An 8,591-nucleotide genomic window follows, 5' to 3' on the forward strand; every position below is an offset into this window, starting at 1 on the left:
TGCCCCCCGGGGAGGAGGGAGCCGAGGAAAAGACACAGCTCGGCACCGCTGGCAGCCGGGTGGCCCCCGGCTCCCCCAGGCAGGGATGGGGGGGAGATGGATGGGGCGCCCGCGGGGGGTTGTGGGTGATGCCGGGGTTGGTATCTGTGTCTCCAGCGCTGCACGTCGGGGACTTTGGGGCAGGTAAGGTGGAGGTGTCACTGCGTTATATTTTATTACATATAAGCAAATCTGGGTGAGAGGGGCGAAGCTGCGCTGGGCTCTGTAGTGGGGCCGGTGTCGCACGCACATGCACACACACATGCACACGCGCACACTCTCACACACACACACACACACACATGCCTCCCAGGCCAGGGAAACGCAGAGGAACGCAGCCAGCCCAGGGATGGGATGGGGCACAGGCTGCGTGCCGCGGCCAGGCCACAGCCATGCTGTGGCTCCTCGGTGCTGGCAGAGTGGGCAGACTGGGTTATCGGGGTGCTCGAGGGGGTTGCAGACTCTCTCATCACCTCCTCTGCAGCTTCCCGCCTGACTTTTGGGGTGAAACACATCACTTTTGAAGCACGCAAGGCAATGGGGTGTGGGTGCCTGTGGCTCCGAGCCGTGGCGGGGCCGTGGGAGATGCTGGGGGTAACGGGAGAGGATCCAGGGCTCTCGGTGGCATTGGGCCACGGATCCTCGCTGGGATCTCGTAAAGGCTTTTTCCTCCTTAGGAAAAGGAGCTGCTGTCTTGGGACGGGCTCCTCCGTGCTGGCAGCATCTCTGCGCTGGCAGGGGGTGGGCATGGGCAGAAAACATCTCCCCCACCGCCATGTCCTGCAGCATCTTGCTGCGGGTGAGATGGGGACCGGTTTGAACAAACCCAGGTGTCCCCTCCTTGCTGTCCCCTCTCTGCCAGCCCCCGTGAGCTGAGACCCGACCCCGGGGACACTGAAAAGGAGCCTACGTCTTTGGGACCGGTGGATGGCCCCAAGGACCAGGCTGGTGGCAGCAGGCTGAGCTTTACAGTGGAGGAAAGGATCCGGTTGTGGTCCCCACGCTGGGAAAGCCAGGTGGGATCGTGTGGCCCCCTCTGCCGCTATCCGTACCCCCATCCGTGTTTTCCTTGTCATCTTGTCTTTCAGCAGAGCTGGAAAACCGGGAGACCACCATAAATAAATCCTGTGTCTTTAAGCCATTTTGTACAGTACAAGAAAACGCACTCGTTGAATTACAGCTTTTTAATCAAATACATGTAACCATGTCACTTAAAGTGCTCGCGAAAAGCAGGGGAAAAAAAAAAAAAACCAACACAATTGGACGAGCACGATATTAAAACCAGCTGCTTGCTTACCCCCACCACAGTTAATAGTTTTTGAATGTTCTGAATGAGAGAGAAACCAGAGCCAAGCTCCACTTTCATGTCCATCTTTCTGATCAGACGGGGGGAGCCGGGCAGACTGGCACAGCGGCGGGGGGCAGGGGGGACGCGGGAGGGCTGCGCTCGCCTCTCCTGCCGCTTCTCCCGTCCTCTCGAGCTGTCTCCCCGTGGCGATGGGGATGTGTGAGCCTGTGGTCTTCCTGCAGGCAAAGCAGCACAGCCCGGCTGGGAGCCAGGCTGGAGATGCGAGCACAGGTTGCCCAAGCCCTGCGGCAGCGAGGGATGCTGCCCTGGGACATCACCGTTGCGTTGCGTCCCCCACCACTGACTTCAACCCAACTCCACCTCCCCATGCTTCTTCCTGCGAGTTGGCATCGCTGCTGCCGCAGCTTGTCCCCCGCGGGTGCCGAGGCGCCGCAGTGCCCACAGCATCCCGTCCTCTGAGCGTGCCGGCGCAGTCCCCCGTGCCGCGTCCCCGTGCCCCGTCCCTTCAGGGTACACATGCCGGGACCACCTCGACGTCTACCTCCGGCCTCGCTGGCCACCGCTCCCCCCAGCACAGCTTGCCAACCACCCCGAGCTGTGCGGTTCCCCCGTAACATGGACCAACGCTCATTAAGCGTGAGGCAGAGACCACCAAATATGTCAAAACACACTTAAAATTTATTGTTTCATACCATACGTTTGAGTCTCTTGAACGCAGGCCAGTGTTTCTCCCTCTCCACGATGGGGCCTATCTGCTGTCACCGACGCTTCGCATATATGTATAGCCCGCTTGCTTTCTGTCTTCCACTCCCCCCCCTTCTTTCTTTAAATGAAAAATACAAACAATTGATGGAAAATGTACATTTGTTCCATATGGGACGGTCGGAGTGTGGAGACGAGCCAGGAGAGTCATTTTTAGGCAGACTCCTCTCTCCAGTGGATGGCTGGACGGCTTCCCAGAACGGCCCCGCGCGGCCTGGCCTGACTCTCCTGACGAGCCTCAGACAGTCTGTGACGCTCCCGCGCCGACGGGGGGGGACATGATTCAGCTCCCTGCTGGGCTCAACCCCCCCCGGGGCTGCTGAGCACGGGAGGAGGGAGATGTTTCCACCAAGCCCCCTGCAACATCCCAGAAGGGCTGAGTTCAGCTGCATGGGAGACAATGGGGAGGCTGTCTTTGCATGGGAGGTTGAGTTACTTGGGTTGGGTTGGGTTGGGTTGGGTTGGGTAGGCTGAGTTGGTTGGGTTGTGTTGGGTGAGGTTGGGTAGGATAGGCTGAGTCGGTTGGGTTGGGTTGGGTTAGGTTGGTTGGGATGGGTTGGTTAGGTTAGGTTGGGTTGCCTTCAGTTGGGTTGGTTTGCCTTCGGTTGGGTTGGCTTATTTGGAGCTGGGTTGGCTGCGTTGGGTTATATTGGGTTGTGCTGGGTTGTGTTGGGTTAGGTTGTGTTGCATTGGTTGTATTGGGTTGAGTTGGGTTGTATTGGGTTGAGTTAGATGACCTCTGGAGAGCACTATCAAACCTTCCCATGATCCTTTGGCCTCTGAATGCATCTCAGCATTGCTGGCTCAGCTCAGAAGAGGAGCACAAAGTGGCTCTGAGGGGCTCAGCTTGGCTGAGAGCCACTGGGGAGAGCAAGCCCCCGAACTCCCTCAGGGCTCATGCAATGAGGACACAACCTGCCTCCCTCACGGTCCGAAGGAGACCCCAGCATGGTGTTAGGTGAGTGGATGGGTGGCGTGGGGCCGAGGGGCTGCAGGGTTGGGACCTGATGGTGGCCCCAAGGCTGGGAGAGGGATGTGAGGCCGGCAGGGGCAACGCGGGAATCTGGGAGACCACAGCCAGAGCTCCACAGGTGACGGAGAGGCTGAAGCTTGCAGCAGGAGAAACGCTAAAAAAAATGAGTTTCAGGCTGTGCAGCCTTTCCAGGGCACATTAAGGACTCCTTGCTGGCTTATTTTCTCTTTCTTTCACAAAACCTGTAATATTTATGATACTGTGGCCCCAACTCCCTGCAGGCAGCCGGCGGAGCGCTGCTCGGCGTGCCTGCCGGCACCCAGGGCTTGCTGCCGCTCCGCCGCCGGGAAACAGCTTGGGAGCAGAGCTGGGGTGAGCATCCATCATCACCCCGTGCTCCTCTGCCGCCCGGCCAGCCGGTCCGGGCACGGCCACGGAGGAAACGGTGCCTTTCCTGTCCTGCAAGGAGCGTTGAGATTTTCAAACATTTCCTTTCCCAAACTGGGCTGCAAAACAGAAAGTTGGGGAAGGTTTGGGAACTTTTCTTCAGCTCAGTCAGGAAAGGTTGCGCTGGGAACATTTGAAAGCTTTCTTCGCATTTCAACCTTTTCCCTTTGGTTAACCTCCACGACATATAATGCCGTTACATCTCGAAATGGTTTGCCTCCCATCTAAAAAAAAACCTGGAAACTTTTTTTTTTTTTTTTTTTCCCCCAGCGCTCTTTTTCTCGAGTCAGGAAATGTTTTTGAGCTGTTTCCCACAAACAGGTTTGGTTTTGATAAATCTTCATTATTATTTTTTTTTTTTTTCGGTGGAAGAGGGGAAAGAAAAAAAAAAATAAAAATCCCATCATTAGCTGTAGAGCAGCTGCTTGGGGGACCAGCACTGGCAGCATCTTCCCGTTCCCACCGATGTCCCCACCGCAGGGACGTGTGGCGGTAAGCACCCGAAACACACGGACCGAGAAGCTCTAATTCCCCCTTAACGTCCCAGCTGAGATGACTTCATCCAGGCTGCGCGTCCACGGGCGCGTGTCGGCGTTCCCTCCCCTCCGGCGTGCTCCGGGCCGGGACGGTTCAGGCTGCCCGGGAGCTGCCACCGGCCGTCCCGGTGGGTCCCGCTCGCCCCCCGGCTCCACCGTGGCTTCGGCCTCGGGAGCAGTGAGCCCGGAGCTGCGTATCGCCGGGCCGGGCCGGCTGGCACATGCTGTTTTAATATATGGGTGATGTCATCGAGCACTCTATAATGCCGTAAAAAAACCAGACCGTCTATAAACCTGACCAGTGGACCTCCAGCAGAACACACACACGCGCGCGCGTGGATACACGCACACGTGCACGCACGTGGACACGCGCGCACACGTGTGCCTGCGCATGGGTGCACGCATGCATGGAGATGCGTGCACACGCATAAATGCAAGCACACACGGGTGCACACGCAGAGGCATGAATGCACATACATAGGCACATGTGTATACACACACGTGTGCACATACAGACAGATGCGCACGTGGATACACACAGACGCACATGTGGATGCACATGCAGACGCACAAAAACAGATGATGCACATGCACGGCTACACACATGCACACACACACTCCAGTGCACACACATGGATACCCAGGGGTGCACACACCCTCACACAAATGCCCGCACACATGGACACACACAGTGATGCGCACACACACTGATGCACATAAATGAGTGCACACACACAGATTTGCACACAGATACACGGGGATGCACACACAGATACACTGGGATGCACACACAGATGCGCACACATGGGGATGCACACACACACTGATGCACACAAACGAGCGTGCACACACACACATTTGCACACAGGTACACTGGGATGCACACACAGATGCATTGGGATGCACACACAGATGCGCACACATGGGGATGCGCACACAGATGCATTGGGATGCACACACAGATGCACACACGCACGGATGTACACACGCACGGATGTACACACGCACACAGGAATGCACACACACATGGATGCACACACACATACGTGGATGCACACACGCACGGATGCACACACATGCACACACATGGATGCACACACACAGGGATGCACACACACACACACACATGGATGCACAGAGGCACAGATGCACACACGCACACATGGATGCGCCCACGCACAAACACACCCCCTTCATGCCACCCTGACCCTCTCCCCGATGTGCAGCACAGTGACAGCCGTGGCGGGTGGCAGGGGAAGGACGGGGTGGGTGTGCACGGTGCACACGCTGCCCTGAGGCCAGTGACACTCACACGTGTCACCGCAGGTGGGGACCTCTGCAGAAGCAGCCCCGGTGCGTGGGGCAGTGAGCCCCGGGGGGGGATCCACTGCCCACATCCCCAGGGGATGTGGAGCGGATGTGACCCGCCCCCCCCCATAAAGCCCAGGCAGGACCCGGCGGTGCCTCCCCCTCTCCCTGCCCCTGCAGCCATCTCAGGAAAGCTGGCAGGACTGGTCTGTCAGGATTTACATATACCTGTCAAATACCTTCTCCATATTTTCTGCCGTAATGACCTGCTAAGAGCCCCTCGCTCCTCCTCCCCAGGCCAAAACCATCAGGCCCTGAGCTTTGGAGAGATTAAGTCATAAAAATCGTAAGGGGCTGCATGGTAACAGCTCCAGCCTGAGCCATAACGGCGGTGAAATCATCCCCAAACTATTTCAGCCCTGTCCATTTCCAGTCCCAACGTTACACCTGAGCCACCGGCACGCAGCGAAATAAAATGCTGGTGGATGGTTTCCTGGCCCCAGCGCGGCCGTTCAGGGATGGGGGCAGGGAAAGGAGGTGATGTTAAAATTAAAAAGGCTCTTCTGTGCTCAGGGTTGGGCGCCTCTGCCCGGCCCCGGTGCTCGAGCGGCGCAGGAGGGAGCACTGAGCTCCCACGGGCATGGCTGGAGCCGCCTGTCCCGTCCCGTCCCATCCCATCCCATCCCATCCCATCCCATCCCATCCCATCCCATCCCATCCCATCCCATCCCATCCCATCCCATCCCATCCCATCCCATCCCATCCCATCCCATCCCATCCCATCCCATCCCATCTTATCCCATCCTACCCTGTCCCGTCCCATCCCATCCCATCCCATCCCATCCCATCTCATCCCATCTCATCCCATGCCATGCCATGCCATCCCATCCCATCCCATCTTATCCCATCCTACCCTGTCCTGTTCCATCCCATCCCATCCCATCCTGTCCCATGCCATGCCATGCCATGCCATCCCATCCCATCCCATCCCATCCCACCCCCAGCTGGGTTTTCCGACCCGTGGTTTGCATTAACTCACCTCGAGCTGAGCAAACCCACGCGGCCAAATAGCCAAAACCGCATGAAACTGGGAGACAGCAGATTTAGCATCAAATTGAACACAGGTAATTAGTGGGGTGGTTAAAGCTCATCAAGGAGCCAGCATCCTTCACAGGCTCTGCCTCGCTCTCTGCCCTCCTGACGGAGCCGGACCAGCCCCGGTGCTGACCAGCCCAGCCAAACCCCGTGTCTGGGGAGGGCCAAATCCTGCCCTGGCCACAGCTAAAATGTGATGCTGCGGCTCCGACGCTGGGGGCGTGCCTGCCAGCGCGGTACCCACCACACGCTGCCCGCTTGGATGCCAGGCTGGAGAAATGGCCCAAGTTTGGAACACTTCTTGATTAATTTAACGTCAAAACGGCGAGTTTAGGTGAAAAAGGCAGTGCCTAACACCGAGCGATGGGAGGAGGTGGCATCCCCCGGGATCTGGCACGGGTCCTTCTGCCGGCTGTTATCTGACCCGAACCCGCGCTCCTGTTTTCTTCCTCTCTCCTTTTCCTTCTCTCTCGTTTCCCCGTGACCTGGGGTAGGGCTGGCCAGCGAGACGGGGAGGCCGCTCATTGTTCACGGCCTCGATTGCAATTAAGCTTTATTATTAATAAAAACACCCGGGGCTGAGTTCGGCAGGAGGGTTGGCGGGGCCCTGCCCGCTTTTGTGCAGAAGGAAGCCGGGGCTCTGCTGGCAGACGCTGCACTGTGTTAAGAGCGATGCAGAACCCGGGGAGCCAAAATTTGGCGCTGGGTTTCGGTGACCTGGGGCTGGGTGGGCACGGCAGGTCCCTGCAAACGGCCCCGGCGCCGCTCGGTGCCGCAGCGGCGATGCAGCAGCCGGGGTTTCACCCTGCTGCATCCCTGGTGTGTTTATGGGTGGGAGTGAGCATCCATCACCCCGCGGTTTGCAGTCCGGTACCCGCCCCAGCCCTGCGGCAGCATCTTTGGGCGCGAAGTGAGGAGACGCCCCTTCTCCCCCTCCCCAATCCCACCACAAAGTTACATTTTCAACAGTTTTACAGCGCAGGTGCTTTGGGAAATCTCCTGTCCGTGCCCGGTTGCGCTGCTGGTGCCGGCGAGCACCCGAACCCGGGGGCGCGCTGGACCCGAATTGCTCCAGAGTGAGGAACCGCAGCCGAAAAAAACACCCTGAGGATTTCTAACCGTCCTCTGAGACGAGAGGCGAGCTGGCACGGCCTGAGCCGTGGGGAAAGAAGGGAATTTCTGCTGCAGAGAAATGACTTAACGTTTCCTCCGTGATGCGATCCGCCGCCGGCTTCCCCCGGCACCGCGGGGCAGCTGGGCGAGGGCCGGCGTGCGCACGGCTTCTTTGAAGGGCGGGAAGTGATCGCATCCTCGCCTGGAAGGTACCTGGAAGTTTGGGGCTGGAAAATAAGTCAGGGCTTTCTTCCCCCTCCTCCCCCCCCATCTCCTTCCTCCAGGCCGCTTCGGGGAGCGGAGCGGGATGGAGCCTATAGACGGCTGCTTCCTTTCATAGTCATCGGCGGCGGCACAGGATGCTTCTCATTTGGTGTTGTGTTTGTTTGCTGCGGCGCGGGTTCTGGCACCCGCCGGGCGCCCGCCAGCCCTCCCGTGTAGGTAGTGAGGTCATTTTTCCATGTATTCCCCCTTTTTACATACTGTATATGGAAAGACAATGAAGAGCCTCTCTGGCGTTTAATGGGAACACGTCGCCAGCCCCCAAAGTGGTCCCGTTTATTAGCGCTTCACATTAAACACCACTGAAAAAAAAAAAGAAAAAAAAAAGAGTGAGTCAGGATTTAGTCCTGTTAACACTAATGTGAATTTAATTTAGGAGAAGCTTGAAAATTAATGTCATTTGTTAAATATCCATTTCCCCTAAAAGGCAATTCTTTGCCAACAAAAGCAACAAAAAAACCTCTTCTTCTATTCAAATTTTTTTTTTTTTTTTAAATAGCCTTTTTTGGCGATATCAGCCTGGTTTAAATCACTCGGCGTTCAAGGAACGGATGCCACCAGGGTTTTATGCAACAGATTGTCATTTCTCCTTTTCAAATTGAACAAAGAAAAAAAAAAATAATACTGTAAATCATAAAGCGATTCACAGGAGGGGGACAAAGCTCCGGCAAAACACCGGCAGCTCCGAGCGGGGTTTGACCGGGCACGGCGATTGCTCGGCAAGACC

Source organism: Charadrius vociferus, unplaced genomic scaffold, assembly GCF_000708025.1.
Source record: "Charadrius vociferus isolate BGI_N301 unplaced genomic scaffold, ASM70802v2 scaffold259, whole genome shotgun sequence".
Lineage (NCBI taxonomy): Eukaryota > Metazoa > Chordata > Aves > Charadriiformes > Charadriidae > Charadrius > Charadrius vociferus.